This window comes from Anolis carolinensis, chromosome 1 (assembly GCF_035594765.1).
Source record: "Anolis carolinensis isolate JA03-04 chromosome 1, rAnoCar3.1.pri, whole genome shotgun sequence".
Taxonomy (NCBI): Eukaryota; Metazoa; Chordata; class Lepidosauria; order Squamata; family Dactyloidae; genus Anolis; species Anolis carolinensis.
In genome coordinates this window covers 357,903,718-357,914,417 of record NC_085841.1, presented here as the reverse complement: position 1 = coordinate 357,914,417, position 10,700 = coordinate 357,903,718, and positions in this window count along the sequence as shown.

Genomic DNA, 10,700 nt, shown 5'->3' with positions numbered 1-10,700 from the left:
TTCAGAAGTCCCACAGTATCTTTGCGTGTTCATTTTCCATTACCTTTGCAGGCTTGTGATCCCACCAGTTCTTTGCTGCTGGGAGGTGGTACTTGAGGCATAAGTTCCAATGAATCATTTGGGCCACATAGTTGTGCCTCTGTTTGTAGTCAGTCTGTGCGATTTTCTTACAGCAGCTGAGGATATGATCAATGGTTTTGTCAGCTTCCTTGCACAGTCTGCATTTATTATTATTATTATTATTATTATTATTATTATTATTATTATTATTATTAAATAGTAGTTTGGACCTAAACCATGTAGGGCTATAATGTAATACCAACTCTTTGTACTTTGCCTGGAAACTAACTGGTAACCAGTGAAGTTATTTTCATACTGGTATTATAGGTATTCCAGTAATCAAATGATTCCTAATTATTAAGTCTCTTTCAAAGGTGGTTGCGTCATATAGCCATGGTGGCTTTTATAAGCGTTGTAGAGATACGCCTTCTGGATCAGCAGCTAATTAAATTTTACGATTTAAAAGATTTCTTGCTTAATTTTATGATGAAATTATACATGAAGCAGCTTGTGTGAAAGCAATAAAACCTTGGCTGTGGGATTCTGCGATTGTCTACTCCATTTGAAATCATTTTAAATGCGTTAAAATATTGTTTTGCTGTCCATAGCCCCTGACATAATTTGTTATAAATATTTCAGCAAATAGATGTGAATGCACATCAAAATGGATAAAACAATAGTTCTGCAAAATGTTTTAAAAAGTTAAAACAGAGAGAATAGGTTTCCCTAAAATAAAGAAGCTTGGAAATGGAGAAGATGGTTATTATCTAAGTAACAGCATCATTTCTCAATCATCAGAGAATAATTCATAGTGTCCAAGATAATAAGGGAAGTTTTAATTTGTTTTTACTGGGCTGTAAAAGAACCTCCTCCGCCCAAAAGCAATTCATAGAAAATATTCCCATCCCAATCCTTTAACCTCACAGATACAGATCTTAATTCCTGGGCAGGGCCACAGTTCATCATCATCATGTTGCAAACATTTACTCATCGCGTATATAATGCTTAAAATAAAAAGTCCTCCAGAGAATTTGGTCGCTCCCTTGTTGTTGTTTTGCAGTTGTCGTCGTCGTGTGTTGGCTTCCTTCGTGAGCTGGCTGCCATTCCCCATTTAATCACTCCTTCTTTGGAAGTACTTTGCCTGCTTTTAAGCTCCGTGTAATCCCTGGTGATATTTTCTTCCTTTTACAACAAGAGGCATTTTCCATATGTTGGTACAGATTTCTTTTACAAATCTCTTTACCGCTCAGAATTAGCCATTGCCGCCGCTCGCATGTCGGAAGGTTTACAAAGGAATTTTTCTTCTTCTTCTTCTTTGTAAGACTGTATTTCCAAAAAGTGTTTAGCTTGGCATGAATATTAACCAAAGGGAGGGGAAGCTATTAAGAATTTACTATTTTATCTCCTCTGTTCGACCAGTTTCTTCCACTGACTCCATCATGTCTGTCAAAATCTATATTGCTTTTAAATGTAATGTATGGTTCCAAAATGTTTTTTTAAAAAAACAGTATTTTCTTGTAAGTCTATGGGTTTATTGAAAGCAGAAAACACAATCCCAGCCTAACTCCTGCTCGAAAGTATATTCCAATAAAGTCTGTCAGGTTTACTTCCCAGTTAATACAGGATTCTGGACTTAAGAAACAAATGAGAAAGGATCTAAATAACTGTATACCGTACAGCCAAAGACTTCATTTGGTTTGTATTTTTTAAAGAAAATATTCCCTGTATAAAAACCCAATCCTGGGTAAGATTCAGAACAAAAAAGAACTGTAAATGACATTTCTGATGTGCCTGGAAGAATTTATCTGCATCAAAATATATTTAAAGTCGCTCTTTGAACCTGGCAAAAGGGATGAAGGCAAAGATGATGCTGACCCTTGAATATTCATATCTCTTATGATGCGTACATAGATGGATTGCATTTTTTAAAATGTAACACTCTGGGCCAGATTGCATTAACATTCCAGGTAAATTACAAGAATATCAATTTGCTGGATTAAGATCAGACATCAAAATTATTTATTTACTTACTTACTTCACTTGTATACCACTTTTCTCACCCCGGATGGTGGACTCAAAGTAGTTTCGAAACATATTATGACAAAACTCAGTGCCTACACAGCAATAATAAAATACAACTATCGATTGAATCATAAAAACAGAGTAACATTAACATTAAAACATTGAGTTAAAAATATATTAATTTAAATTTTAAAACCACATAATCCGAAATTTATTATTATTATTATTATTTAATTGTGAAAGTATTGTTTTAAATGTTTGAATTGTATTTTATAATTCCATTTTAAATGTTTATTTTATTGCACATTGTTTTTTTAAATTCATTTTTTTATTGACGGTTTACAAGCAACTTGTTTTGTACATTACATTAAAAGTAGGTGAACAATGCATCTTAGAGGAAGTAGGAAAATGTGTTGAAGAGTGTTCAAGCTAGGCGAGAACTAAAAAAAAGGAAGGAAAAAAAGAAGAGATATATGTGTGTGTGTGTGTGTGTGTGTGTGTGTGTACACACACACATACACACATGAAGAAAAAGAAAAAGAAAAAAACACAGTGAAGATTGTGCAAACGAGTGAGATTGTGCAAAAAGTTGCTATGATTTTCTATTACTTCCAGATCCTTAAGCGACTCCTTAAATTTTTTTTCTTTTAACATAACTCTTTTCCTTATATGCATGTATTTATGTACATTGCACATTGTTTTTAAAGACATCAAATAGTTGTCTATGTGTAAATCTGCCTTGAGTCCCCTTCGGGGTTGAGAAAGGCAGGATAGAAGTGTTGTAAATAATAATAATGATAATAATAACACAGTCCTAGACACTTGGGAAGTATTCGACTTGTGATTTTGTGATACGAAATCCATCATATCTATCTTGTTTGCTGTGTCATATAATAATAATAATAATAATAATAATAATAATAATAATAATAATAATAATAATAATAATAACTTTATTTTTATTCTGCCTTTCTCCGCATAGGGACTCAAGGTAGGTAACAATAATAGAATTTAAAAACAAGACGGATATCCTATCTATCCGAATACAAAAATAAAAATAAAAAATATTTGTGCCATGGATACAAAAGTTAAAATACAATTATCTCAAAGATCTTATAAACCAGGCCTGGGCAAACTTGGGCCCTCCCGGTGTTTTGGACTCCAACTCTCACCATTCCTAACAGCCGGAAGGCTGTTAGGAATGGTGGGAGTTGAAGTCCAAAACACCCGAAGGGCCTAAGTTTGCCCAGGCCTGGTATAAACCCAACACCATGGAGAACGCAAAAAGAAAAAAAAATGGAAACTTCAACAAAACCGATTCTCCGATTTAAAAGTTATACGGTAAGCTCGCAAAAATACAAGCACATTTAACTAACTGTACATATTTTTTTAAAACAAGGAGACTCAAAAGACACAAATAATCTCCTGATCAGAAAGGACATCTTTTTTGCCATTGACCAAAACAAATAGACCTTAGCAGTATTTCTGGCATTTCTCTTCAAATCTTAAGAAATACTAAGAAAAAATAGGCATTCTCCATATTTCTGATATTTACTATAATATATATATAAATTAGTGTCTATATGAGGCATTAAGCTCCAGACAAATATAAGCTAAAATTATAATACCCTAACATACACATTTTATATTAATTTATCCAGAGAGCAAGAAATTGGAATGGACTATTTCGTTTTTTAAGAGATTAAATTAACAAAAAATGTGTTTCCCAATCTGTTGGTATAACATTTTACTTTTTTTTTTCCAAACTCAGCCTTGACGATAAAGCGAAGCCGGCATTTCAAACTGCGAAAGCATGTTTTTAAAGACAAGAACAACAAATCAAAGACCAATGTGTTAGAAGCGATAAAAGTATTTGTTTAGCTTTTCTTGGCTAGTGCATTTCCATCTAAATCAACATGTCAAATGCTCCCATTTTGGAGAAAAAAAACGTGTTTTTTATGGTGCACTTTTCCAATTTGTGGTTTCAAAAAAAGAAAAATAAGGAAACATATAAACACCTATCAATTGTGTTGTTAAGTTCCCCGGTTCTTTCTGATTTCTTCCCACCAATTTGTCTGGGGGCGAAAAAAAAAACTCCCAGGTATTTGCAAACACGGGTCGCCTCATTTCTTATGTCCTTTCATTTTTCATGAACTGTTTTCAAAAGACTTCAATCAACCTTAATGGTGCATTTTTAGTTAAGGAAACAGAATGGGAGAGAAGTCAATTTGCGCTCCCTGATGAACAAGTGTCTGCACAGAAAGAAAGAGGGGGAGAGACGCGGCAATGTGGATGGAGGAGGAGGAGGAGGAGGAGAGCCACATAAATGGGTTTAGAAAAGGGAGCCAAGGCAAGCAATATGCCGCAAAGGGAGCACTCAGGGAAGCCGGGATACAATGGACGGAGTAAAACACTGCAGAGGCTTTTTCAACTACAGACAATTGGAACAATAGTCCGGGCCTAGACATCTGTGTTAAACTGTGAGGAGGAAGGTGAAAAGGAAGCCGGCGTCTACAAAAGCGCTTTAAAAACACCAGAATGGAAGGGCCTTCAAGCGGGAAGCCAATGAATGCAGGGTAGTTGACTGGGCTAGAAATCAAAATTGGCATATTTTGCCATTTAATACGCATTGTCTCCCCTGCCCGGCTCCCCTCCAAAAAAAGGATGCTAAGGCATTATTTGGAACGGCTCCCTTTATCCCTTCTGGGGAATAAATCACCCAATTTTTAATGCTCCCATTTCCTCCTGGGGTGCTTTGAAAACCCCAGAATTATTAGGCAATGTTGTGCTCTCCTTCTTCCTCCTCCTCCTCTTCCTACTCTTTCTCTTTTTTTTTGCAGAAATGCAATCTTTTTTGGATGAGGACGTGTATTTGGAATTGTTCTCCAAAGGATAACGACGTTGAGTATGAAAGGGGTGAAGGAGAGGATCTGGCAAGAAGGGCTCCAACACAAGCTCACATTGATTTGTGTATGGTTTGTGAAAGAGAATGACCCACTGGGGCAGAAGAAAGATGGAACAAGTCTGGAGCTACTTAATTGTTGTGTGTTTTCCAGGCTGTATGGCCATGTACTGGATAACCGAAGGTTGGATAAGCAAGACTCTACTGTACAAGGAAGAGATAACACAGCAACAGGCACACATAGGGTCAGGTTTTGTCTCTTTTCCGGGCTGTATGGCCATGTTCCTGAAGTATTCTCTCCTGATGTTTCACCCACATCTATGGCAGGCATCCTCAGAGGTTGTGAGGTATGTACCATGTGGGCGAAATGTCAGGAGTACTTCTGGAACATGGCCATACAGCCTGGAAAACACACAACAATCCTGTGATTCTGGCCATGAAAGCCTTCGACAACACTCTGGAGCTAGTTGTTCCATCCAGTCTTGTAGGAGCAACATACACTGGTACACTGGTTGGCCATTAAAGCCCCAAATGGGCTGGGTCTTAAGATATTTGAAGGATAGTGCTTTTGTTGAGAACCAATATGGTTTATTGGTTTGAGCGTTAGACTCCGGCTCCAGACACCACCAGGGTTCAGTTGCCCACTTGGGCATGGAAACCCACTGAGAGACCTTAGGCAAATCATATAGTTTCAGCGTTGGAAAACCTCGTGATTGAATCACCTTAGGGTTGCCATAAGTTAGAAACGACTCAAAGGTACACAATAACAAGCAATGGGATTGCTAAACTATAGGCTGTCACTTAATAATAATAATAATAATAATAATAATAATAATAATAATAATAATAAACTTTATTTTTATATCCCGCCCCATCTCCCTGAAGAGACTCGGGGCGTCTCACAACAGGGACAAGCCCGAACAACAACATATTTAACATAAACTTAAAACATTCCAACAATACACAAAATAAAATAATGGACAAATACATTAAAATCCAAACAGATAAAATCAGAGTAATTAAAAGCAACCCAGTGGGGACAGGTTTCATAAAGTGCTGTATCATGGAAATAAGTAGCAGTGATAAAGTGCCATATGCTTTTAAAACAGAAAGAAGTATTCTAATAACAGCTCTATTGGGCCTGTTCATTTAAATGCGCTCTGGAACAACCATGTTTTCAATTCCCGACGGAAAATGGGCAGAGAAGGAGCTAACCTGATCTCCTTAGGGAGAGAGTTCCAGAGCCGGGGGGCCACTGCCGAGAAGGCCCTCTCCCTCGTCCCCACCAGCCGCATTTGAGACAAAGGCGGGAGCTAGAGGAGCGCCTCCCTTGATGATCTTAGGGTTCGCATTGGTTTGTAGGAGAGGAGGCGATCACGGAGATAGGCAGGTCCTGAACCATTTAAGGCTTTATAGGTAATAACCTGCACCTTGAATTGGGCCCGGAAATTTATTGGTAGCCAGTGGAGCTGTTTAAACAAAGGATTTGACCGTTCTCTGTAACTAGCTCCTGTTATTAATCTGGCTGCTGATCTCTGAACCAACGGAAGTTTCCGAACCGTCTTCAGGGGCAGCCCCACGTAGAGTGCATTGCAGTAATCCAACCTGGAGGTGACTAAGGCATGGACCACCATGGCCAAGTCAGACTTCACGAGGTATGGCCGCAGCTGGCACACAAGCTTTAACTGTGCGAAGGCCCTCCTGGCCACCGCCGACACCAGCGCTGAGCATCAAGTGTCAGCGCTGAGTCCAGGAGGACCCCCAGACTGCGGACCTGCGTCTGAAGGGGAAGTGCGACCCTGTTGAGCGCAGGTTGCCACCCTATGCCCCGATCGGCCGCACGACTGACCTGGAGGACCTCTGTCTTGTCAGGATTAAGTTTCAGCTTATTCACCCTCATCCAGTCCATCACAGCGGCCAGGCACCGGTCAAGGATCTGAGGGGCTTCCTTGGAGTTTGGTGGAAAGGAGTAGTAGAGTTGAGTGTCATCTGCATAGAGATGGCACCCAACTCCAAAACTCCGGATGACCTCCCCCAGCGGTTTCATGTAGATGTTAAAAAGCATGGGAGACAGAATAGAACCTTGCGGGACCCCACAGGTCAATGGCCAGGGGTCCAAGCAGGAGTCTCCCAGCTTCACCAACTGGGAACGGCCCTCCAGGAAGGAGCGGAGCCATTGCAAAGCAACGCCCCCAATACCCATTCCGGAGAGCCGTCCCAGAAGGATACCATGGTCGATGGTATCGAAAGCCGCTGAGATGTCCAAGAGAACCAACAGGGTCACATTCCCCTGTCAAGTTCTCTGCGGAGGTCATCCACCAAGGCGACCAAAGCCGTCTCCATACCATGACCGGGTCTGAACCCAGACTGTGATGGATCCAGATAGTCGGTCTCTGTCAGGAACCCCTGGAGCTGCGAGGCGACCACCCGCTCCAGAACCTTGCCCAAAAAGGGAAGGTTCGAAATTGGCCGGTAGTTGTTAAGAACCGACGGGTCAAGGGACGCCTTTTTCAGGATCAGTTTAACCAATGCCTGCTTTAAGGTAGATGGAAAAAGTCCCTGATCCAGTGAGGCGTTTATTATCCCCACAAACCAATTTGCCAACCCCCCACTAACAAGTTTTATTAGCCAAGATGGGCAAGGGTCTGAAGCGCATGTGGTCGCTCTCACAGCTCCAAGGATCCCCTCGACGTCATCAGGGTGAACTTAAACTACTGTCTTCCAAGGATGGAGTCTTGGTGGTGGGTCCATAGATGACTGTAGAGAAACCTATTCTGGATCCACATGGTCTTTCACAATGAGGACATCGATTTCCAGATGGAGGGTGGATGCGACAAGGATTTGCTTAATGTGCCTTTCTCTCACCACATTTCTCCCTTCACCCTCAATTTCTGCCTCTTTAAAATCGATAGCACCATTAGTAATATTGCAATTGTTCTGTACTATTCCTTTCCGAAGGAAACATATCGCACATGTGTCCTTGGCTATTTTAGGGCCATGCAGGTGTGATAGTTATGGTGACTCTAACCTAGTGCTTTTACCCCTCAAGATACATTTAGAGTTCTACCTCAAAGTCATCTAGGAGGTTTCTGTGGCCAATTAGGGATTCATATTTTAGTTTCCTAATCCAGCACCCAATCTGCTGTACTAGCAGGCTGGGTCTTCATGGAGAATGGAGGAAATCTAATGTTAAGAACAAAATACCATGTTCTATCTGTAACTGGAATGCCAAGTCCATCTCTACTGTTGGGCAGAATGAAGCAGCAGAGATGGGTAGGTGGTCTGACTTCAGGGAGCAGAAGTTGGAAGGTGGCATCAAGGACCTGGAGGAAATGACTTCAATTATATTGGATTGCTGCCTTTGAGTAAAGCCCCTACTCTACCTACCATGGTAATCCAACCATCAGCTGGCATTTTCCTGTAGAATGGAGCGAGAGGAGGATACAGTCTTCTTCACTGTTGCAGGAACCATCAAGTTGCTGTTAAATCAGAATGAAAGGTGTAGCCTTCTTTGGCAGGGAGTTTCTCCATCTGGAAGCAATGACCAAGAAACCTTCTGTTTCTAAATGCAATTCAAAGTTCTAGTTATAACCTATGAAGCCCTATACAGCTTAGGTCCAGGTTGCCTCCTATATGAGCTTGTTTGTCTTCTTGAGATCCTCTGAGGAGGTCCTCCTCTCTGTTCCACAACCTTTACATATGCTTTGAATGTGAACACGAGAAAGGGGTTTTCCTGAAAGTGAGTGAAGACCTTTTTGGTTTGGCAAATCCTGTCTGATCTTGGAAGCTGAGCAGGGCCAGTCCTGGTTAACCCTTGAATGGAAGACCACCAGCAAATACCAAGTGCTGTAGGCAATATTTCAAGGAAGGAACTAGCAAAATCACCTCTGAATATTCCTTGCCCAAGAAAACCCTTTGAAAGTCATGCGTCACCCTAAGTAGGCAAGGCTCAGATCTTGCAAATGTGGGTTTATGGTTTCCTTGATTGTATCAAATTTAGGTGTAGTATGATCTCTCTTTTTTCCTATTGCCTTCCACTTCAGTATGTGATGTATTTGTTTTTGTTTTTTTTACTACGGTCATTGTTTTTAACTGCATTTAATTCTATTGCTAGTTCAGTTACTTAATTTTTTTATGATATGAATTTTAAAGGTGCACCTGTTTCAACTTTTGAAAGTTAGCCTGAGTCCCAGATTAAAGAAAATGTGGTATATAATTATTAATATATTATTGTACAGTTATTATGATTATTATACAGGATTGGACTGCTAAGACAAGAGAATGGCTCTCAAATCTCCTCTGACCTGGTGTCTACTACTTTTGTGTTCTCTCCTATATAAATTGAAAGGTAAATGCACCATCTCAATACACAATACACAATTTATTGGCCAGGCTAACACAGCAGTTTAAACCGCCTGCTATAGAAGATCCTGCCAACTGGAAGGTTGGCAGTTCAAGCCTGGGTCGGGGTGAGCTCCTGCCATCAGCCCCCCTTTTGCTCACTTATCAGTTCGAAATCAACAATGTAAGTAGATAAATAGGTACCCCTTTGACAGGGAGGTAAAAGGCGCCCTAAAAAACATGCCAGCAAAAATCTGACTAGGAAAGGAGTCCATGGACAACAGGCTCCTTGACATGGAAAATGAAACAGCAGCACCTTCCTATGGCTGAGTCGAGCACAGCCGGATGTCAGAGAAGAAAAGAAGGAAGCCTTGCCTCTGTTTATGTACTGTCTGTCTTTGTCAATTGTATAATGGAATTCAATGTTTGCCATATATCCACTCTGAGTCCCCTCAGGGAGATAGAGAAGAATATAAATAAAGTATATTATATTAACGTATTATGTGAACAGGGTACAATTTTAAAAACGCAACTACACATATCAGCATCTGGTTCTGTCTCAAGATGCATCAACAGTATAATAATAATAATAATAATAATAATAATAATAATAATAATAATAATAATAATAATAATAATGCTTTATTATTTTTATACCCACCTCTCCTCAATGCAGTTTGACATCACTTTATCTGCCTTGGCTCAATGCTATAGAATCCTGGGAGCTGTAGTTTGGTGAGGCACCAACACTCTTTGGCAAAAAAGCTAAAAACTTTGTAAAGCAAGAACTTCCATCCTTCCTTAGCATTGAGCCATGGTGATTTAAATGGTGTCAACCTGCATTAATTCTGCAGCGTAGACACATCCTTAGAAAGCAACAAAAGCTTTTATTCCACCAAGTCTTCCACTGCTGTTTTAGAAATGATACTGACATCATAGATTTTTTATAATGTTTTAATTCTTCCTTCCTGGTCTTTTTTAATTGTTAATAGTGACTTAACTTACTTTTTTTTCTCTTCTTTTATACTGCGTTAGAGACTGTCAAAACTGAAAATGCCATGTGAATGGAAACAATAAATAAATGTAAAATCTCATATGTAACATCTTGACCATTGTTTCCTTTTGTATGGTGGATAATGGGCTGAGTCTGGGCTCTTCTGCTTGCTTACAGTTTGTTGGAGTTTTCTCAAAGTCCACCTGACATAAAGAATGAGCCCTTTTCAATGGGGGCTTAATGCACAAATTCCATAAACAACACAAGGAGGGAGAAGAGTAACACAAGAGGGACGCGGAGCTCATTATTCTTTTAACGTGGATGTCGTCAAGACGAGGAATTAAAAGCGAAGATCGCCGTAACTCCAAAAGAACATCTGAC